Consider the following 23,786-nt stretch of genomic DNA (forward strand, 5'->3'; position numbering starts at 1 on the left):
CATGCACACCCTCTTCGCCATCCTCCACCCTTCCTCCATGCCCTGTGGTGCCTTCCACCATGCAGGGGGACGATGGACATGGATTGGACAAACATGTCCATCTAGAGAAAGGACTTTACTGGAATCTGGAAGTCAGATTGCCACCCTCTGAGACTAAAAATGTCTTCTTACAGTGGCATCTTGTTTAACTTTAAAATGGATTATTGATGCCTCAGAATTCTGAAATGGTTTGAATCCCAAGTCCAGAACCAGCGGGCAGCCCGGCCAGACACCGGCACCCCAGGAGGCCCCCACTTGGGACACCTCCCTGCCTGGTGGACCCGAATCCTCCACAAGGTATCTGTCTCACCCTCAGCCTGTTTAAAAGAACTGTTGACATCGTGGGAAATATTCGTGTCTAATTTGCCACCAAAGGCTTCATGACCTTGGATGATTATTACACTCACTCTAGACTTCAGTTCCTCCATTTGTTAATAGCAACAATAAACAATACCAAGCTCCCAACATTACTGTGAGAATTAAATAAGATAATACATGATATTTCTTAGCAAACTGTAAAAGGTGCTGTGCAAAGTAGAATGCAGGTAGACCGTGACCTGATCCTTCCACAGAAGATTTCTGGTCAGCCCACACTCTGTGAAAGGTGGCTAAAGCCTAGGATAAAAACCCGCCTGAAGGTGTGAACCCTTTGAGAGTCATGGTTGTGTCTCTTTAATGTGATAATCCCCACACAGTGTCCGGTGCACAATCCCATTACGGTGTCTGCTCCTCAACAAATATTTGTGGAATAAAGGAAGGAAAGGAAGAAGAAAAAGAAAAAGGGATGATACGAAGATCCGATTGTGCCCCTTGAAAAAATACCAGTAATGTATTTATTGCATGCCATGCACTATTCTAAAATAGTTAATGTAAATGAACTAACTTAGTCTCATGACACCTTGTGGGGCAGGATCTATAATTAGCTCCATTTCACAGATGAGGCAATGGAGTCGCAAAGCAGTCAAAGTGATTTCCCAAGATGCTACAACTAGCAACTTGGCAGAGCCAGGATTCGAACCCAGGGTTTTGGCTGCAGATCTCCGTGCTCCTCTGCCCCAAGCCACCTCCACTAGCAGTGCTGTCTCAGGAGAGCCAGGATGCTTGAGCCCAGGTAACTTTACCCAGGCAGGTAAAGGTTATGGGGTCCCCCTTCCTTTCTATGGTCCCCCACCTCCATATGCCACAGGTCCCACACTAGCCTGACCATTCTGTTCTATTTCACCATTGCTTGCAAGCTGTGTAAAGATGCACCTTCCCAATTTTGCCTAGTGCCAACCCCATGCAGAAAAGAGGAACTGATTCTGTCCAACTTTTTCTCATCTGTGATCAGCTCAGTGTCACATGTCTGAAAATGCTTTGCACAACCCACATTTCTTCCCCCATGGAATACCCTTCACCTTATTTCTGCCTTTTGAAATCCTATTCATCTGTCAAGATACCCCAAACACCCCTTCCTGCATGAGGCTTGCTCCGCTTCCTCCGCTCTTCACTTTGCCCATTTGGTGTCTACCTGCCACCTGTGAGATCTTGGAGGTTGGGATCTTGCCTGGCTCATCGCCACGGCCTCATAACCCCAAGGCACCATGTGCTTGGCACAGAGATGATATTCAGTTGTATTTAGTAAACTGAGATTGTAATGATGCTGCAGTTCCTTAATGTCAAATGACACTTTACAGTGTGCATTAGTTATCTATCACCATGTAACAAATTACTCCTATACTTAATGGCTTAAAACAACACACATTTACATCTCACAGTTTCTGTGAATCAGGAGTGAATACAGTTTCTGTGAATCAGGAGTGAATACAGGCACAGGTTAGCTGGTTCCTAGAGCTCTCAGCCTGTCTGCAATCAAAATGTTGGGTAGGGTTTCTGTCACCTCAAGGCTCCACTGCAGTGGGAGTGGGGAGCTTCTGAGCTCACTCACGTGGTTGTTGGCAGGATTTGGTCTCTCCTGGGCTATTGGACTGGAGCCGGGGGAAATTCCTCTTTGGCTGTTGGCTGAAAGTCATCCTCAGGTCCTTGCCACAGGGACCTCTTCATAGAGCCACTCACAACATGGCAGCTTGCTTCCTTATAGCAAGCAAGAGAGAGTACAAGCAAGACAGAATCCACAGGCTTTGCAAACCAAACGCATTGCTTTGGTGTCTACTATTTGTTTACAAGCAAGTCACAAAATCCAGCCCACACTCAAGGGGAGAGGGTTACACAAGGGCATGCTGACCAGGAAGCAGGGATTACTGGAGGCCATTTTGGAAGGCTGTCAACCACAGGGGGTAATGCATGTTATAGAATGTGATCTCAATTTGCCAGTGTGGAGCTGGACCAGCAGAGGGCATGGGTGAAATGAAAGGGGCACATTGGAATAGAGCTGTGAGCCTTTTCACACATGAAAATATAAGGTCTCCCACGCTGGGTCAAACCCTGGACCACCCAGCCTAGTTTCCTACCACCAAGGTACAGGCTGTAGGGAGGCACAATTGTCCTCCCTGGCCCGCCCTCCCAGGTGCTGAATGTTTCTCAGCACGCTCACATTCCTCCAATAATACTACTACTCCTGCGTAGCATATCTTGTACAAAGCACTTTCACACTCATTATCTCACTCCTTGTGACAGTCCTCTGGGGGAAGTTCTTGTGTATTCCAATTTAAGTTGAGGAAACTGAGACCCAGAAAGTCCAAGTTCAGGTGGCCTAATGAGTGACAGGGAGTCTGACATCCTGAAATTTATCTAAACTTTTATTTATGTATTTATTTATTTAGAGACAGAGTCGCACTCTGTCGCCTAGGCTGGAGTGGTTCAAGAGAGTCTCCTGCCTCAGCCTCCCAAGTAGTTGGAACTACAGGCTCCTACCACCACACCCAGCTAATTTTTGTATTTTTAGTTGAGACAGGGTTTTGCCATGTTGGCCAGGCTGGTCTCAAACTCCTGACCTCAGGTGATCCACCTGCCTTGGCCTCCAAAAGTGCTGGGATTACAGGTGTGAGCCACTGTGCCCGGCCTATCTAAATTTTTAGAAACTTATTTCTGTATCCAGACTACCGCTATATCCAGACAAGAGTTCCATACAACTACCATCTACAGCGAGGACAAAACATTTTTACTTATTTGTCCAAAACTTAGTGTCAAGGCAGTGCCATCCTCCCCAGACAACTGGCTTTGATGACCAGACACCCCCTGCCCAAGTGGAATCAAGCCCCCAGGGTGGACTCAGATGCCAGTGCTGGGACTCCAGGGCCGCCCCCGGCTTGGACAGTTCCAGTTTTTGAAGGTGACTCCTTCCTTCTCTTGCCCTCTCCCTGGCTTAGATATCTAAAAGCCAAATATTCTCTCTCCTTTTGTACAAACAATTCTCAGTAAAGGAAATGGTGAGGCTTGGTGGGCAGGGCATGGGATTTTGTGGGGAGGAGGAGCGTCTAGTTGTGATGGCCTAGCTTCCAATCTTGGCTCTCTGGCTTTTGTGAGGAGATCAGCCTGCTGTGGTTTGGGGTGAGCACTGATGATGGGGGTACTGGGTGGTATTCTAATGAACTTGTCCCACAGCAGCCACAGAGAAAGGGCACCCCCTGAGGATGAGGAAAGGGGGTGCAGTGAATGAAATGGATGCTTGGTGTTAGTCATCCAAGGAAAGGAGCCCAGGGCAGATGGAGGGGAGCACCTGTCTTACCTGAACCTCCTTCTCTCAGATCTAGATCTCAAAGAGGTAAACTGCCTGGAGATAAGCTTCATGATAAAGTGCATTAATGCTAAATAATAAGGCTGAATATTGCCCCCCAAAGATGTCCAGATCCTAATCCCTAGAACCTTGAGATGAGGAGGTTAACCTGGATTATCTGGATGGGTCCCCTATAACCACAAGGGTATTTATAAGAGGATGGTGGGAGGACAGAATCAGGAGCTACGAAGCAGAAGCAGAGGCTGAGTGTTGGGGCCACAAGCCAAGGAATGAAGGTGGCTGGTAGAAACTGGAAAAGGCAATGAAACAGTTCGTCTCCTAGAGCTCTGTAAGGAATGCAGCCTTGTACATTCTGGCCCAGTAAGACTGATTTTGGGCTTCCAACCTCCAGAACCATGAGATAATAAATGTGTGGTGTTTTGAGCCACTAAGTTTGTGGTAATTTGTTACAGTAGCAATAGGAAACTAATACAGATGATGTCTGTCATAAAGAAATTAGCCAGGAGATGGACTGGGTCAACACCACAGCTCTTAAGCGGGACCATCTGGGGGCATGTTTTTTTCCCCTTTGGGTCATCCATAGCCCATGCACTCGAGAATGACAGTAAAAGTTGTGCTCTCACATTAGAACCAGTGAGTTAGAGAGTTAAAGGTAGTAGCAGCCCTCAAGGGACCTCATGGTGATGGCAGCAGTGATTAACCAGAGACCCTCCAAGAGGACGTGATCTACCTGCAAGTTTCAGCCTCTGCTGTCCAATGACAGAGCTTCTGAGCATTGCCCGCCCTGGAGGATCAGGTCTTATGTCATCAAGGAAAGAAGTCATGGCCTTTAGGCACCCCCCACCACCACCACCTGACATCCTCTGCAATGGCCAGGAGGCCTGATGGGAGAGTCCTTGGCCTCAGGGCTGCAGACATTGGCTGCCCACCAATCAACCTAAGGAGATGGTCAGAGCTGCCAAAACCTTCAAGAGCAAATCCCAGGGATGGTGACTCTCTCCCACCTCCCTCGCCCAGTTTCAGATGGGAGCCCTGCTGAGCCTCTGTTTCCATCAGCCTGCAGCAACTTCCCTGTCTCAGTCCACTCAGGCTGCCATGACAGAAGGCCACAGGCCATGTGGCTCAAAGGATAGTTCTAGAGGCTGGAAGTCCAAGATCAAGGTGCCATCAGAGTTGGCTTCTGGTGAGGCCTCTTTCCCTGGCTTGCAGAAGGCCACCTTCCCACTGCAACCTCCCGTGGCCTTTCCCCTGTGCACACACATCGCTGGCGTCTCTTCCTCTCCTTCTAAGGACAGCAGTCACATCAGATGAGGGCCTACCTATATGACCCAGTTAACCTTAATTACCTTTTCAAAAGCCCCATCTCTAAACACAGCCACTTTCGGGGTTGGGGCTTTAGCATGTGAATTTGGGGGGACACAATTCAGTCCATAACATCCCCCTTCCTACCAGTTTCCATCACCTCACACCTCTAGACTGCCTCTGGCTTCAGCTCTCACATCCTCCAGCAAACCCCGTTGACATGAGAAAGGTCACATCCTATCATCCAGGGAGACTTTGTAGGCTGTCAGGAGGCTGGTGAAGTCCAGGTGGCCTGTCTGGAGCGGTAGACAGAGGAGTGGGTCACAGGCCCTGCCCTGACTTGGGGAAGGAGAGGCTTTCACAAACAGGAGGAGAGCACACTTGGGCTTTCCAGGCACGGGGCCGCAGCTGCTTCTCTCTCTTCCATTCAAATCCCTGCTCTACGTCAGGGGCTTGGAAGCCCCGGCTGAATGGGAATCACACCTTCTGGACTAAAAACTGGGACGCGAGGCCTAACAAAAGATTTTTGTGATGCTTGCTGGCGTAAGTAACAGTCTGACTGATGGAGTGTGATTTCAGGATTACCAGCTTTTTTAGGACACTGCAATCAGTTGAGGGAACTATGGGACAGAATGTTTAAAATCCGAATCCAAGATACGATCCCTTCCAATAAATCTCACCAAGACCAAACTCCCAATAACTCTTACCTCCATAAAGCTCTATGAGGATGAAGAGCATGTTTTGCTCACCATCGTGGCTTCAGCACCTAGTGATAGGGATGCTCTGTAAATATCTGATGAGAGAGAAAGAAAGACAATTCATTTGACAAGGCACATGCCCAACACATTTGCCTCTCCGACCCCAGGCCAGTGCTGCCAGCTGTGTGAGAAAAAAAGACAGTCCCCTATGTCATCCTCTTTCATCTTCCTAGCTCAGGCGCCTCCAGTGGGGCCAGTGATTTTCCAGTGTCCCTCTGCTCCTGTTGGAGAGACACATCAGGTCCCACCTAGTACCTGCACCCCTTAGGGCCTCACTAGTCCCCAAGTTGGGGTGTTCCCAAGGCCAGGGCAACTCCAGCCCTGGGAAAGAGCTACTTTTAGGGCCTGGGTAAGGTAACGACTAATGGGAACCAGGTCAACATGGGGATGACAGAGAGGAAGAGAAGACACCACTCCTAGCATGCTGCTTAAGGCTAGAAGGAAGATCCAGATATAAGTGGTCAAAGGAGAGAAGGTGGCTTGGGAGACATATGCACAAGTGCCCACTGCCCTTTGCCAAGAAGCACTCCGTGGGATGCAGAAAGCCATTTTTCTCCCTCTTGGGTCCAAATAAAATCTTTCAAGCCCAGTCCAAATCCATACCCAGGCTGCCACCCAGTGATAGAGTGTCCACGGGGCACTTTCTGCACCAGGCGTAATCAGTTCATTCATCAGACTTTCAAGCCGAATAATAATTTCTGAAGATTCTCAGATTCCCTGTCCACTCTCACCCTGACTGGTCTGTGTCTGGGACTCCCAGGAAAAGTGTGGACTCAGGAAAGCACTTGGAGATTCTCTACTCTTTGCGTATCATCCACTCTACAAGGGGCATGAGCCCAGGTGGTGGAAGTCAGGCCAAGCATCCCTTCAGCTTGAGGCCACCTGCCTTCCTAACTCAGGAGCTGAGGCCGAGAGACTGGCCACCAGCATAACTCGGGAGGTCCCAGGGCACTGACTTAAGCCTAGGCATCTGGACAGCCAGTTTGCCCACATCCACCTCATTGCATAAGAGCTATGCTCTCGATGAGAAATGTGCACCCCAGGGAGCGGATATGGGGGTGTGGCTGAGATTTGGCACTGGACTTCCAAAGCTGCAGGAGGTTTGGCTGGCACCTGTGGGCCCAGGACCCTCCCTGACACATGGGAAGCCTGTCTCCAGAGGCTCCTTGTTCCCTCTTACAGGCCCTAAAAATAAAGCTACCAGGACACAGTTATTCTGGCCTCGATGTTAAACAGAGCCCTGGGAAAGAAAGGCGCTCTCAGGTTTCTTGGAAGGGGTTAGAGGAGAGAGCAAGGACAAAAGGTAGGGGAGGCTCAGTGCCCAGGAATGGAGCTTCAGCTTTGGCTTTGAAGATACAAGGCCACCAGCACAGAGAAGGTGGCCAGGGCCATGAGAAGTCCTCAAAAAGAGGCACAATTCCACCAGCCAGAATGGGGCGACAAGTTTGGTCTGCATGTTATCTAGCCAGCGTCAGCCTCAGCTCTGAAACTCCATGGAGTGCCTAGTGGACCAGAGCCTAGCTGTCTTCCAAGACCCCTCCACTACTACAGAATGATGGGCTAATCTGCTGACCTGGAAAGCTAATGCTGTTCCCAAGCCCCTCAGTCACACACAGCATGCACATCCTCACCCAGCCAGCCCTAGCTCAAAATGTAATTCCAGTATTACAGATGATCCAGAAAGATCAGAAAGGGGGGATTATCGGAGAGCAAAGATTGAGAAGGAAATGGTTAACCAGAGAGATGTCCAGTGAGTGAGGGATTTGAGGGCAGGGACCATATATCCTGAGTCTGCATGCTTCGTGTAGAAGCTGCCGCTGTGCCCTGCACATAGGAGACACTTAGTTAATTCTTTTTTTTTTTTTTTTTTTTTTTTTTTTTTTTTTTTTTTGTATACACATTTAATTGTTTTGTCCAAAGTGATATAGGGGATTTTTTAAAATTTGTATTGAAAAGCTTATAATGAAAAATAGGCAGTGGTTTACTTCATTCTTCCTACTCTCTTCTTCTCATAGTCAGCCACTTTTAACTTTTTTTAGTTCTTTTTTTTTTTTTTTTTTTTTTTTTTTTCTTCTTTTATTATTATTTATTATTATTAAACTTTAGGTTTTATGGTACATGTGCGCAATGTGCAGGTAAGTTACATATGTATACATGTGCCATGCTGGTGCGCTGCACCCACCAACTCGTCATCTAGCATTAGGTATATCTCCCAGTGCTATCCCTCCCCCCTCCCCCCACCCCACAACAGTCCCCAGAGTGTGATGTTCCCCTTCCTGTGTCCATGTGTTCTCATTGTTCAATTCCCACCTATGAGTGAGAATATGCGGTGTTTGGTTTTTTGTTCTTGCGATAGTTTACTGAGAATGATGATTTCCAATTTCATCCATGTCCCTACAAAGGACGTGAACTCATCATTTTTTATGGCTGCATAGTATTCCATGGTGTATATGTGCCACATTTTCTTAATCCAGTCTATCATTGTTGGACATTTGGGTTGGTTCCAAGTCTTTGCTATTGTGAATAATGCCGCAATAAACATACGTGTGCATGTGTCTTTATAGCAGCATGATTTATAGTCCTTTGGGTATATACCCAGTAATGGGATGGCACTTAGTTAATTCTATTGATTTGCTGGCCACTGTCCCTAAGTTCTCCTGGGGTGGGAAGGAGAAATGTTACAGGATGTAAACAAGATGTACAAAGCTGGCGTCTGAGATTTGGTCACTAGAGGGCGCTCCAGGACAAGAGCTGACTCCTGGGCAGCCCTCACCACGGCTAAGGGGTTTAGAGGGAGACAGTTTGGAGCTTGTTTATTCATTCAACATACATCTACTGAACAGTTATTCCGTGTCAAACACTAAGTGCTATAAAGGATGCAAAACGATTGAGATGCAACTTATCTTTCATTAGAAAGATAACCGGCATAAGCAAAAAATAATGTATCCATATGTATCCACCTGTAGCTTCTCTTTATTAAATGCTGATGTGTTTAGTCTTTAAACACCGTCCCTGCCCCCATATCTGCATGGCTGACCCATCTTTCGTGTCTTTTCTCAGATGTCACCTTCTCACTGAGCCTGCCCTTCCTACCTCATTTCAAAGCAAAGCGTGTTCCCTCACTACTCCACTTTTCCCATGTGCTTCTAACCACCCAGAAGCCACGTAATTATGCATCTATGATCTCATTGTTTGTGTCCCCCCAGGACATAAGTCCCATGAAGATGGAGGGTCTGTTTGTGTTCACCAATGGACACAGTGCCTAGAACAGCATTTTGCACACAGCAAGTATGCAATGCATATTTTTAATGAGTAAGATAGGCAACAATTCTAATTAGCCCCAAGTAAATCAAGGAACTAGGGATCAGCCAATGAGTACTCCTATGGTTTAGGGAGTTTGGGTGAAGCAGGCCTCATGTACAATAGGAGTCTTCTCAGAGGAGGTAACATATCAGATGGTCTTGAAGGATGAAGAACAGTTTGCAGGTTAGAGAAGGTGGAGTCATAACAGGCAAAGGAACAGCATGCACAGAGGCTCAGAGATGAGCCCCTGCAGGGTGTTGAGTACGGCAGCCTTGGCAGAAGGACGGATCAGATGTCCCTCCTGGTCTTCACAGACCCTACCTCCTCCAGACAGCCATGGTATGCTCTGGCCAGTCGGGCCCCAGCCATGACCGGAGCTACTGGACAGTAGCTAGGCCGTGTCCCTCTGCCTGTTCTGCAGTTTCCCCTCGCTCCATGTTCCCGGGGTGTTTCACCCGCACTCCTCGCCATCTGGGGCTTGCTGACATGGGCAGTCTCTGCCACTCCTGTCTCTGTTATACTCTCCCTTCTGCTGCAAGAAAGAAACAAACTGCACAGCTCGGAAAACAATCTATCATTTTGTCATAACATTTCCATTTCAAAGACTTCCTTTCCAAGCTTCTCTCTGCCCAAACGCTTCCTCTCATTAGCATAAGAACTGGCAAGGCGTTGAGTGACAGGGGAGGAGAGGGGCTGGGAATAGGGCTTTAGAACTGGGGCCTGGGTCTGTGTCTACTCAGGGAGGGGCAGGGCATGGGTGTGCATGTGTGTACTTGTGTGTACACGTGTGTGTGCTTGTGCACACATCCACACCTGGTCTTTGTGAGTTCGCATCTCTCAGCACTCATTACTTGTGCTGCATCGGAAAGCATAAGCCACCCTCGGGCACTGGCTGAGCCTCCACAGTGTTCTAGGAACTCTGCTGGGCGCTGAGAATTCAGGGAGGAAGAACGCAGGCACTGTTCGTCAGCAATTCAGTCAGAGAGACAAATGTGTCAGTGAACAACTACGACATGATAAATGCAATGAGAAAGCGGAGGAGTGGGGACCCTAGAGGAGGTGACATTTAGGCTGGCCTTGAAGGAGAAGGAGCACTTCACAGATTAGAGAAGGTGGAAAGGCATAGCAGGCAAAGGGAACAGGGGGCGCAGACTCCCAGAGGCGAACCCTGCAGGTGTTGGGTGTGGCTATGGCAGAAGGACAGATGGCAGGCAACACCTGCTGGGTGGACGTGAATGGCCACCAAGGCTTCCTTAGCTGCCCCTGACTGCTTGGAGCTTATCGGCAGATAGGGCTGGTGGGGGATCCAGAACAAGTCAGCCCCGCTCTGCAAAGGGGCCCCTGTAGACTTGCAGCTCCTCCCTGGCCTCCAGGTAGGCCCTCTTCACAAGCAAACCACCGATATGCTGGTGGCCCCTTCCCGAAGCCTGCTCACTCACCACCTAGCACAGCCCTCAGAAGGCCTGACCACAGAGCCCACTGTGGACCCCTTCCCAGAACCTTAAAGCCCTGGTGGCAGTTTGTCTTTCCAACATGCACAGAGGACTTCCAGGGGGACAGCAAGGGAATGGCCAGGCAGGGGAGTTCGAGAACTCCAGTCAGGAGTTCGAGACCAGCCTGGGAAACATGGCGAAACCCCATCTCTACTAAAAATACAAAAATTAGCTGGGTGTGGCAGCACACGCTTGTAATAACAGCTACTCAGGAGGCTGAGGCAGGATAATTACTTGAACCCAGGAGGCAGAGGTTGCAGCGAGCGGAGACTGCATCACTGCACTCCAGCCTGGGCAACAGAGCGAGACTCTGTCTCAAAAAAAAAAAAAAGAAAAGAAAAAAGAAAAGAAAAAGAAAAAAAAATGAGAAGGGCACAATATCTGTCCTCAGCAAGCTCACAGGCCATGATGAAGACCAACAGGGAAATAAGTGGTACGATACTAAGCCCCCAGGCTCGTCAGGAGCATCCTGAAGAGATGTGGACTGAGTTGAGGTTTGAAGGTTGATTGAAAGTCAGAGGAGTTGGAGAGTAGAGAACACTCCAGGCAGAGAGTTCTCTGCAGCCAGGAACATTGCTGAGGCCACAGGGGTGCTGTGCTACAACACTGAGTTAGCCCCAGTGGGGAGCTGCCCCACACACCAGCCTCGCTGTGCCCTCACTGCCCTCCCAGGACAGGGGTCGCCACCAGGGCCACCTGGGCAGGGGGTGAGACAGGACCCATTTGGTCCAAACCTCACATTTGTGAAAGTCATCATATTTAGACTTTCTACATTATCTCCAGTTGGGATGTGGGTGTTTAAAATACAGTTGCTAAATGTAAACCATTGAAATCTATAACCATTTTTGTAAGCCTATTTGGCATTTTTTTAATATACAAGAAGTGTAAAAATAATGAAAGTGGCCCAATTGTGTCTCGTTCTTGGCAAACAGGCAGTATTGGTCCTAGATAAAACAGCGAGGCTTAGAGAAGCCTCCCAAAGCCAGACTGACTCCTTGGCACCTCGCTCCCCTCGCTGGCCCAGTAAGATTCAAACGTCAAGGCCTGCCCATTGCTGGCACCACCCCCTGTCCTTGAAGTCCTGGGATATTCTCCTGTGGCCTATGCACCATCCCACACCAGGCTCCTCGGCTCACCCAGGAAAGGCAGCCTGAGCCTTCCTGCTCCGTTTCATCCCCACAGCCCAGTCTCTCCCCTGAAGGAGGCCATGGGCTGCCTCTGTGGCCAAGCTGGCTGCACAGCCACAAACCCAGACAGGCACCACAGGCAGCATCTCCACTGCCTGGGTTCCTCATCTCTTTTGTTCTTGGGTACCACTAAGAAAGGCCCCAGGAGATGCCCCCAGATGGCTTGTCAACCGGATCCCATTAGCAGCTGCCGCTGGGAGAAAGAAGTCAGAGCCCACTCTGCTCCTGCCCCTCACCTCACTCCTCATGAAGGACAGTCTCCTTTGTGAAGTGTCACTGCCAAACCTGCAGCTTCCGGTTCCTGGAGACATGGGCGTTACTCACCTGCTCCAGCTGTTTGCAGGGCAGGCCTGTGGTCAGCCTGAGGTAGGGGCAGGGGCTAGATAGCAAGATGGCCCCACCCCCTTCCCAAGGCCTTCTGAAGGTTGAACTACTATAAAGGTGTGACAAAGTCCGATCACTATATTTGGGGTGGGTGAAGCAGAGGGGACAAGGCTAGCTATGACATAGAAAACAAAGGCCTGGTCAATTGTCTTCCCCCTGATGGGAAAAAGACTATCTAAAGCGGGGGGTGCAAAGAAAAAGGGAAAAGGGCTGGAGAGCAGACACATGCAGCTCCCAGCAGAGCACTGTCCAAGGAGCCTGCCAAGAGGACTCCAAGCACTGTGATCTCCCCAAGAGCTGTCCACCTCCCTCCCAAGGTAGCTGAGGGGCCTCAAAGTAGCATCACCGAGAAAAACTTCCTAAAGCCACCTGAATCCCCTTGTGTGACCCGGTAATATTTGGATTTCCTGCGTGGCTCTCTCCTGACCACTGCCAGGACCTGAGCCCCTGAGCCTGAGGATGGGAGTCTGGACTGTGGCTCTCCCCCAGGGTGGATGGCGCCTAGGACTCAGATCTTTCCCCATGCTCTCTGCTCACTCTTTCATCTGGCTTCTTCCAACAGCACTGAGGCCCCTCTCTTAATACAGCTAGAACCTTCCTCTCCAGGGGCCAAGTGTTCTCTATACATCCCCACACCACCATGCCCTTACCTCTCATTCCCCAGAAATAAATGGGTCTTATCGTGCGAGGGTCTCCCCTCTTGTGCCCTTTGCCCAGAAAGCGCTAGAGTGAAGGACAGGTAGGTAAGGCATGCCTTGGTCTTCCCTGACCTGAGCTTGAAATAGTCATTGCCCTCCAGGTAGCCTCCATCCACCAACCCTTCCCACCATGTAGTTCCTGCTGTGCCCACACACCACCTGGCAGTCACATCCACCCCCACAACGGCGCAGAGCTTCAGCCCCAGTGACAACAAGGGAAGTCAGGCTTTGCAGAAATGCGGTGTTTATTGGGAACCATCTGCCTGCACATCTCATCTATGTGCGCGTGTGTGTTTGGTCACATTGAGGTCCATGGCCAGTGATGCAATCAGACAGCCTTCGCCAGCCCCACACAGTTATTGGCTCTGTCAAAGACACTGTAATACTCCCGGATGAAGACATCCCCCAGGATCCACTGCTGGGAACTATAGTCACCCTGGAAACCACTGGTGCAGAAGCCCTGGTCCTGGGGAAGGCAAGGCAGAGATGACGCTGGTCCCAATCCCATTTGCTGTGCCTAAAGATAGGCGTTTATACCTCACCCACAACTCCTCCTCTTCTATGATGTCATTTTATCCTTGAAATGACCTTCCCAGATAAACAAGTATTGGATTCATCTCTCAACAGATGAAGAAATTGAGATTCAAAAAATAAAATGACATAATCCAGGATCACCGGGTGGGGTTCTGGCATCCTGAGTCCTGTTCCCTGCACTGGACCCCACTCCCCATCCCTCATCCTCCCCAGCCCCTGCCTCCTGCTCTCAGTACCTACTGCCCTGATGACCAGCCAGAGCAGACCTGGGGGTGGAGGTCAGTGGTCACTGGGCCAAGGGCTGGGCCCCACAAAGCCCCGGCTAGCTAAGCGAACCCTGCACAGAGCTCTAGGCCCCGGGACTTAGAAGCTTGAGCAGCAGAGGGAGGTTCCCATAGGGAGATGTGGACCTGCCTACCCCACCCTCCCTGACACCTTGGCGCACCGCCCCTCCTGTTCCCCATTTTTCCCAGTATGAGGCTGAAGTGGCCACAAATGAGGCCCCAGGACAACATGGCCCACTCAGAAGGGCTGGTTGGTCCAAACGCATGCCCCTCCATTCTCTGTGGAGTCCATATCACTTCTTATCACCACCATCACTGCCTCACCAGGGGCCCAACTGGGGGGTGGGGGAGGAAGCTGGTGAAGCAGAAGGAGGAGGAGGAGCCCGGGCTTCCCCTCTGAGACTCATACCTGGCTGCTGTAGGCGGAGGGTGGCAGGGGGTACTTCTGGCCGTAGATCTCGAAGACAACCGTGGGCATGCTGCTCAGGCGCCCGCAGTTGATGTCAAACTAAAGAACCAAAGAGGGTCCTCTTGGAAGCGGCGAGTGAGTAAGCTGACTGGAGGGGTTCTGGAAGGGCCCAGCACCCCTCCTGCCAGCCCGTGAGCCATGGGGTAGGAAGGGGGCCCTGCCTACACCTAGGACAACAGGGAGGCTCTCAGGGTGAAGCCTGGTCCCAAGACACGGTTCTCAAAAGAGTCATAGCTGTCATCAACCCAGGGACAGACCCAAGCTTGGGACCCAAGGGGGTTGCCTCTGTGTCTCCCCATCTAGGCCCAGCCAGAGCTCACAGGGATGCTGGGAGCATTTGGCTGTGAAGGGGAGAGGGACAGACTCGGGGGTGGAGGAGGAAGAAGGGGCACAGCACAGGCCAGCGCGTCAGGGAGGGCACCCCTCCCAGAGGAACAGGAGGTCAGACGGCAGCCACTACCTGAGGCATGGAGGCTCCCACAGGAATGAAGCCAAAGCCAAAGGCCCCAGCAGAGGCCTCCGGAGAAACCCCAACCTCAGCTGGGAAACGGGCTCCCTCACCACCCCTGCATCATCTTGTTTGTGTGAAGGGGCCCCCACTTCAAGGCAACCTTGTGGGGCGGTGGGGCCTGGCCTCACCTCATTGTACTGGCCTGCGGTGGCATCCTGCTGGATGTTGAGGATGTTGCTGCCAGGCCCCACCAGCAGGGAGGTGCCGGTGTCCAGGATGGCCTGACAGCCACCGTCACAGGCCACCACCACGCCATCAATGATGACACTTCCGAGGATATGCAGGATGGCCTCATCCAGTCTTCCCTCCCCAGGTCCTTCCTACCCTCCCCTGCCAGGATCTGCAGTAGGGAGGGAAGGCCCCCAGCCCTCAGTCCCTTCCCTGGGGCCCCTTCCTGGAGGCCCCAGTACTTTCTGAGCCCAGAGAAAAAACCTAAAACCATTTTCTTCCAATTCAGTGGCTAAATTGAGGACATCCCACTTTCCATGGGACAGAAACTTCAATAAAACAACAAATTCACTCACATTAAGGAGTAGAGTGAGTACTATACTCATTGCCTGAGATCTGGTTTCAAGTTTTTGCTCTGCCATTTACTTGCTGTGTGTCTCCAGCAAGTTACCCAACCTTTGTGTACTCAGGCTTCCCATCTACAAAACGGGTACATTAATAACCCCTTCCTTGACTTCCTCAAGAGGTGGTCCCAAGGTTCAAACTCAATGTTAGTCCATTATAAAGTGGGGGAATAGTAGCACCCACCTCATGGTGTCTCAGTGAGGAATAAATGAGACAGTCATATAATCATCCAGCATAGCACCTAGCAGGGGGTAGATGCCCCAGAAAGGCAGCTGGTCTTGTTCATAAAGCGCAGGTGAATATGTGGCACTAGCACCGACAAAGGTCACCGACCTTGGAAGTGTCTAGTTCAGATTCTTATGGGTGGTCTTACGAGATACTGTGCTGCAGTCCTCAGAGTGTGGTGGCCTGATGCCCGGGCCCTCACATCCCCACACCTGGATCAGCCTCTGGCTGAGGCCCACACAGGGTGGCTGCTCACTCACCTGTCCACAGTGAACTATCGGTATTCTTGCAGTCATGGGTATCCAGTGCAGGGAGCCTGTGTAGTAGGACAGGTCAATGGCCCCCAGCGTGAGCATGCTCCCCTGGTCATTCCTGAAACCAAGGTGCAGCGCGCTGTTTCAGTGAGGCTCAGAAAAGTGGTGCCCAGCCCCACCCTGGGGTGGACACCACTGAGATCCAGCCCACCCTCCTCCGCCCCACCCCTCCCTACCCCATGCTTCAGATGAGGTCTCTAGCCTCCTCTGACTCCTCCTCCGCTGGGCTTGCTCTGATGTCAGCGGCAGCATCCTTTCTCCTGAGCGCTGCAGCCCCCACCCCAACCCCAGAGGAAGTAACCCACCCCACAGGTCCTGGAACTGCCAGGCTGTGCCCCAGCCACCCTGGAGTGTGCCCAGCTGTCTCCCTATGTGCCTACTCCCTGTCAGCCGCCACCCAGGGCTTTCTGCCTCCAGTAGCAAAGGGGGTCTTCAACAAAATCCACACTTCGGATTGAAACTGCCACCCAAACGCAAATCCCCTCTGTTCCTCCTGGGGCCGTGTCTCACACATGGCTGGGAAACATACACTGTACCCACCCACTTCCGGAACACTGCCTTGGGCTCCTAGAACTCATCCAGCCCATCCCAGCTCCCGGTTCTGGGACACGCTTTCTCCCCAGACAGCACCCACTCCCCCCTCGGCAAAGCCTGCCCTGGCTGCCCTCAGCTGGGGCGTCCCCTGTTATTCAGCCTCTGACACACCCAAATCTCCCCTGCTGCACCCTTATCACACTGTTTGATTACAATAGTGTATGTAATGGTGTGCTGTCTGCTTCTCCTGCTAACATGTTAACCGCCAGTTTGTCTTATCTGCTGATGTGTCCCCATCTCTGGCAGAGCCCCTGCACATAGTAAGGGCCCAGTAAGTATCTACTGGGTGAATAAATGCATGAGTGAATGCACTAATTAGCCTCCTAACTGCATTCCCCTGCCTCACCCTCCTAACTGCTTTCCCCTGCCTCCCTGGGGATGGTCCCTTTCTCTCCTCCCTGCCATCCTCCCCTCTGTCTGAGACAAGCTGCATCATCACAGGGTGCAGGGAGGTAGAGTAGGAAGCACAGGGCTGGGAGCAGAAGCCCCAGGCTCCAGGCCTGGCTCAGCCGCCACCACTCAGGGTGTTGGTCCCTCCCCAAGCCTCAGCTTCCTCCCTAGTGAAAGGAGTAGGTTGGACTCCTTTGGAGTCAGCTCTAAAAGTCTGTATATCTCAATGACATCAGCAAATGGTTATTGAGGCCCTGCCACTTTGGGAAAAAGAACTTGAAGTCTTCTGTGCAGAGGTGGGATTGGGCTTTGTTTTTTGAATGCCAGAAAGGAAAGTCAAATTTTGGTCCAGTGAACTCTGGCTGCATAAATGACTGTATCATGGGCCTTTGGACAAGAGGTTGGATGTGCCTGGAAAGGAGAAGGTTTGCTTGGATGCTGGCGACTACCCTTGAGTGTCCCCAAGGAATGGACGCTCTCCTCAGCCAACAGTCCTTACAAGGACATCAAACTTAGGCTCTGGCTGGGCACAGCTCGTACCTGCTCATGTAGACTGAGAACAGGTCTTGGGCCACCAGGTGCCTCTGCATCATGTTGTCAAACATGGGCACTGACTACTCAGAGGCAAGAGAGGGATAGGCCAGCCCCAGGATCCCATCAAACTCGGAGTAGGTGAAGATGTCGCCAGGTTCCTGGGTGCTCAGGCCCACAGTCTGGTGGGGGTCCACAATGTTGGAGACCTGCAAGAGAATCATGACCTCCACTAGGTCCCGCAGCCAGAGACAGAAACATCCCAGGCATGGAGGCAGCCAGTCCCAGGTCAGGAGCCAGTATCGCAGTTCCAGTTCCTTTCCTCTTATAAGCAACATAGTTATTTGCCCTTAAGAGACAGAAAAAAACAAAAACAAAAAACAACAACAAAAAAAAACCCACCTCTCCTTTCCCGGCAGTTAGTGCAATGATTTTGAGGAATCGTTCTAATGAGGCAGGGGAAGAGGGGAACGGAGGACAAGGTGGGCACAGACACTGGTGCTCGTTGTGCAAAAGTTGGGACTGAGCTCAAAGAAGGGGGCAGAATGAGGGATGCTCCAAGGCCCTCTGCAGGCCTGCAGACCTCCCACCAGCTGTGCCCAGAACACCTCCCAGCAAAAAGCCATAGAAGCAGCAGGAAGTCCAAAAAGAACATGCACACACTTTATATCTCCAAGACCCAGATGTAGGCTCCTGTTCTGCCATGTGCTAACCATGTGACATTGGACAAGTACCTGCCCAAGCTTCAATCCGCTTATCTGTTTAAGGGAATAATAATACCTACATCTCACATCTCAAGGCAGTGCTTAGACGAAATAATACTAACACTGAACATTTATTGACATTTATTAAGTGTTTGATAATTGAATATGGATCAGCACTATGCTAAGAAAGTGGTAACTCCAAAATATTTTCTTAATCTGCCCACTTCTTCAGATGCCCAATGTATCCACCAGCCTACTCTGACCACTACTGCCTCTTGTCCCAAAGTGGTCAGGACACCTGTCCTGCTTCCACATGAGACCCCTGAGGGAGGCTGACCCCGAGGCTCTTTCCCCGACCCCCTGCCCAAGGTAGTGAGTGATAGCAGCCCACTACAGCACTGCTGAGGTTCCAGGCACTGGGCCAGCTCTCCAGTGAAGACGCACCCAAAATAGCAGGGAAGAAAGTGAATGGTTCAGGCCAGCAGAGGAAGTAGGACCAGGCAGGGGAATTGGCTGTCAAAGGCCTGACTGTTTGCCAGCTCAGCAAGCAGCCCTGAGGCCTCTGCTGTCTGGCATGGAATCCTGAGGAGGCCTGAGCAGAGCACCCCGGTGGGCACTTGCCCAGTGAGGAAAATACTGTCCACAGAGAAGGACTGTGCCGTTCTGGACTCAAAGCAAGAAAGGTTTCAGCCAGACCCAAGGAAGAGACCAAGGAAAGTCAAGGTGGTCAGCACTGAGAGACACCACCGGAGTTTTCACGTCAGATGGTGCATGCATGCAGAAAGAAAGAAGCAAATATCCACTGGGTACCTACTATGTGCCCATCACTGTATTAGGTACTTTGGAGGCCAAAAAGAGTCAAGGAAAAGGCGAGCCCTTATCCTAGAGGGACGGGTGCTCTCGGACCTGAAAGAAGATGCTGCTCTGACTTATAAAGCGTGAGGTCAAACCAAGAGCACTGCTCAGAGAGCCAGAGGCGAGGTCCCACACTCAGCTACCCCAGGCACCAGCTGTGTGACTTCAGGTGAGTTATCAACCACAAGCCTCAGTTTCCTCATTTGAACAACAAGGATAATGACATCTTCCTCAAAGGGCTGTTGGAAAAACAAAATTTAAAAATAAGACTATACATAGGACAATGAAGAGCTGAGTCCTGGCACCAGCTCGGAATTCGAAACTAACTGTGTCAAGAATGCATGGAAAACGATCAGGGAGACGGGAACGCGGACCTGAGAGGGCCCTCAGGTGGGGCTCTGGGTGCTGCCATGGGAAGGAGAGGCAGGAGGAAGGGACAGCCGACAGCTGGCTGCTGGCTAAAATCCTTTTCCTTGCCTCCTGAGCCACCAGGGCAGGCAGCACCTAAAGGGCTCCTCAGCACAGTGGAGGTGCAGCCCACCGGACTGTGTGGGAGGAGAGTGGCTGGCGGGAAAGGCACAGTGAGCACTGGCCGGCACAGCACCACTTACGGTGACAGTGTCACAGCCCAGCAAGCCTGCATGCTGCCTGTGCCATACTGGATGGACAGGGACTTGCCCATGTTCTGTGGGTGGAGGACTTGGACGGATCGAAGCACTGGTGGTTTTCTGAAACACAGACCCAGAGTTAGGGGGGCCCTTAGAATCTTCTCACCACTCACGGTGCCAGCCAGGGCCAAAACCCTCAGCAGGCCTTGTAAGAATATGGCCTCAATACTGGCAATTCTCTCTATAGAGAATAAGCAGCCCATTCTCTCTAAAGCCTTGGCCCCACAGTTTAAAAAAGAACATGATTCTTTGCTGCTCGCCCTACCTCTCTGACTTCCAGTGCTACCTACATAGCTTCTACACAAAAATGAAAGGGAAAAGCCCCGTTGAAGATTCCGTGGATGTTTTGCTTTTACCAGCTGAGTAATCTTAGCCAAGTCCCTTTTCCTCTTCGAACCTTGATTTCCTCATCTGTCAAATGGGGATAAAAAGAGCACCAATCTCCCAGGATTGGTGGAGAAATAAATAATTAATGTGTGTTAAGCATGTGCTCATTATTTGTAATAGACCCTCTCACTTTACTCTCCCAGCACTCACTGGCACATCCTAGCCCCATTTTATAGAAAGGAAAATTCAGGATCCAAAATGGTAAGCAGCTTGCCTTGGCTCCCAGTAGAGACAAAAAAATAAAATAAAGGTCCCTAATTTTTAGCTAAAACCCATGATTTTCAAATCTTCCCAGTCTGTGGCCACCAGGAGGCTGGGAAGGTCAGAGCCAGCTGTCCTGCCACCCCACGTTTCCCCCCAGCCACCCTGACCACGCTGGCCACTTGGCAGGGGCATCCAAGCATGAGGGGCTGGGGCAGGAGAGGGCGGTCACTCACAACAGGCATCACTGTTGCAGTAGACAGAGGGCACCCAGAGATCCAAGGAGTCCTTATCAAACACCACGGTGAACTCCTGGGGAGGGGTCCTGACACTGAAGACAGACAGCACTGGGTCAGAGGTGGGAGCACCGGGGGCAGGAAGATATGGGTTAACGGTGGGCGGGGAGCAGAGGCACTTGTGGAGGCCCTGTGCTTTCTGCCCAGAGACCTGGGCGTCTCACGGAGGGGGAAGATACTGCAGAGGGTTCTTGACCTCCAGCCCTCACCTGGGCTCCCACCCCCAGCCACACTTGGCCTCATCCTTCCACAAGCCCTGCAACCACTGCTGGAATCAGCCTCAGAAGCAGACCTGGGTCCTAAACTTAAATCCTGCCTGGGTGGGACATGGGCCACCCCTGCCAGGGCAAAAAGAATCTGGACTGAGAGGTGGGGCATCAGCTGGTTGTGGACCCCATGTCCCGGCCCAAGTGGCTCCTGCCACGTGCGCCTCCCCGCCAGCTCTCCCCACTGTCGGAGCAGAGGCTGGGGGCGGGTGGTGAAGATGACCTAGATAAGGAATGAGAGCACAGAAGAGAAAAAAGGCTGGTTGTTTACTGGCAAGAGTGATGGCTGAGAGAAAGACAAACTCCAGGAAAGAACAGGCACCAGGGGCGCTCCTGCCTGGGTCCTGGGTAGGAGGAAGAGCAAGTTGGCGGCCGCGTCCTGGGCAGCTGCAGAATGGCACCCACTGTCTCCATCCCTGCTGAGCCAGACTAAGACACAACTTCCCTGGCCGAGAAGGCAGGTGCAAGGTTGGGATGGTTGGCGGGGGTGCAGTTCATGCACTCTTGGGGGATGTTGTGTGAGGAAGGCGCCTGAGCTCAGACTCTCCTGGTGGTGGCATTCAGAGCTGGCAGGCAGAAGCACTGCCTTTTCTGGGTTGGCCAGCCCCTTGTGGAGCTGACTGAGGGCAGGGAGACTGCCTCTACCACAGGCTCCAACATTTCTCGAAGAGAAACAGCTGTGGTGAGGCAGGGGCCTAGGGGCACTTTCCACTTCATTAGTGGAAAGGCTGGCAGAGCCACTCACATCCAGGTAGTTGGTCAGAGACTTGCTGGCCACCACTCCAGAAGTGGTCACCACTTCCTGCTGACTGCGTAATGGTGATTCCTCAGGAAGTCCTCCAGGAGCCTGCACTCCTTCAGGGCCCTCCTCAGCGACTTCCTTTTGTGCAGAGGAACCCTGAGGAGATGGGGAAGAATTCGTGAGGAGAGTGTGCATCTCCCACAGGCTGCCCAGCCTCCCAGAAGTGGGCTCCATAAACCACTCCGTACACTCTGTTCCCAGCCAGCCTTCTGATCAATGGCCCACTGACCCCAGGCCAATGGCTTTCAAACTTTTTTTAAATCATAACTCAAAGTAAGAAATGTATTTTACATCAGTTCAAAAATCAATGCCTATCCTTGCTAACTGCAGTGCATTCTCATGTTTTCTATTGCTTTCTCTTTTTCTAATGCTGGTGGAGACCCATTAGAGGCATTTTGCAACCCACTAATAAGTTTCGAAACCCATGGTTTGAAAGGCACCAAGCACATTATCACTCATTCAGTCACCAAATTCTTGCTGTGCCAGACACTGTACAGGGCACAGGGGACACAACACTGGAAAGGACACTGTCTCTGCCCGCCAAGAGCGCACTGTCTGCAGTGAAAAATGGTGTCTCCCACATGCTGACAGATGCTACGACAATGATCCTGCCCTCTGTCAATACCCTTTCTCCGCTCTCTGGATAGCTTTTTCCCTAAGATGAGTGGAAAATTCTCAAAGGGTTTCTCAGCACACAGCCTGGTCTCACAGGGGCCTCCTGAGGGAGCTTGAGTTTTAGATGATGGAGGCAGATCAACAGTGAAGAGCTCAAGAAAGGAAATGCAGAAACTGGTTCTAGACCTGGCGCTGCCCTGTCTGTGTCAACTTGGGTGGCTCCCCAAAGCCCTCTGAGCTTCAGCTCCCTTAGGTTAACCCCTTCCTTTCCAGCCATTCTCCTGGCCCTGCCTTTGACTAGCCCTATGGCTTAACCTCTCTGGATCTTAGTTTCCTCTCCTATAGATAGAAGTAGAACTCAGTGATTCCCACAGTCCCTTTTACCTCTAAGAATCATGTGGACCTCCTCTGTGAGACTGTTGAGATGTGCTTTGAGAGCCATAAATGGCAGCAGTGTTAAAACTCACAGAGAGAATGGATTTTCGCAGGCTGTTCACATCCCAAGTGCTGGGGCAGATAGCGCACCTGGGACCTGAAGGAACTTTATTTTCAGGACTGCCACAAAGATTCCGGGCCAGTTGAAAGCACCCTGACCCCTTTTCAGGGATCCAGCTTTCCCAGGGAGGGATTGGGGCTTCTCTGTGCTCAGGGCTTGAGCAGACTCAAACCTGAGCCCCTGCAGATTACCATGTGATGTCATGGCAAGAGTGCAAATCCACAGAGGCCAAGTCCTAGCTCCTCCATTACTAGCCATGCAGTCTCAGACAGCTCAGGGATCCTCCTTAGGAACCCTTCGTAAACAACAGTGTCTCATCTGTAAAATGCAAATGATAATATCTACTTAATCCATGAGGACTAGTGGCTTAGTGGAGTGCCTGGCACCTAGGAGCAAACAGCTCAATCAATGTCAGTTATTATCTTGGGAAGAGAACCTGGGATCTTCACCCACAAAGGATTAGTACAATAGGGAACTTTATTTTGTTTAACAAATGCATATATAGCTCTTAGAGTGTGCACTGTTTGAAGCATTTTTTAAATATTAACTCCTATAATCCTCACAACATCCCTATGAGATGGACACTACCATTATTCAAATTTTATGAACAGAGGAGGAAACTGAGGCACAGAGAGTTAAGTTAGTGATGGAGCTGGGGATCAAACCCCAGGCAGTTTGACTCCAGAGCCATGCCCTATCCTCCCAGTTGCCCGTCTGGCTCCCTGTTCTTTTCACCACACTGTGAAGTGCTGGGGTAAACAGAAGCAAAGGTCCCAGCATGCAAAGGCAAGACTGACAGGGAGCTATTGTCCTGGGAACTTGCAGCACTTCTCCCAAGACTCCCTGGGGGACCAATGGCTGGAAGACCAAGGACAGACCTCCCAGAGAGGACGATGAGTTGCCCTTGTCCTCCCCTGGGCTCTGACACTCACCTGGTGATGGCATTGACCTCAGAGAGAGCAAAGACTGCAAGGAACACCACAAGGCCCCTCATCCTGGAAAGCAGATTGGCCACTGCTCCAGCCAGAGCCCACTCCACAGCCTTTATAGAGGGAGCCAGGTGCCCTGTGGCTGGAAGCCCAGACTTCAAAGATAGCTCCTGACTGTAGGTCACTCCACAAATACAGTGAGATAACACTCAGGATGCCTAAGACCCATGCTGATAAGGACCACTCACACTGAGTGAGGCCACTTGTGGCCCTTATCAGCATGGGTCTTTGGTATTCTGAGT

General features: G+C 51.2%; 1 pseudogene; it reads right to left on the bottom strand.

The window, feature by feature from the left end:
* Positions 1–13,070: 13,070 nt before the first annotated feature.
* On the bottom strand, positions 13,071–23,549 carry LOC129014411 (chymosin-like; annotated as a pseudogene).
* Positions 23,550–23,786: the final 237 nt, after the last annotated feature.

The sequence above is a fragment of the Pongo pygmaeus genome, chromosome 1 (assembly GCF_028885625.2).
Source record: "Pongo pygmaeus isolate AG05252 chromosome 1, NHGRI_mPonPyg2-v2.0_pri, whole genome shotgun sequence".
Classification (NCBI taxonomy): domain Eukaryota; kingdom Metazoa; phylum Chordata; class Mammalia; order Primates; family Hominidae; genus Pongo; species Pongo pygmaeus.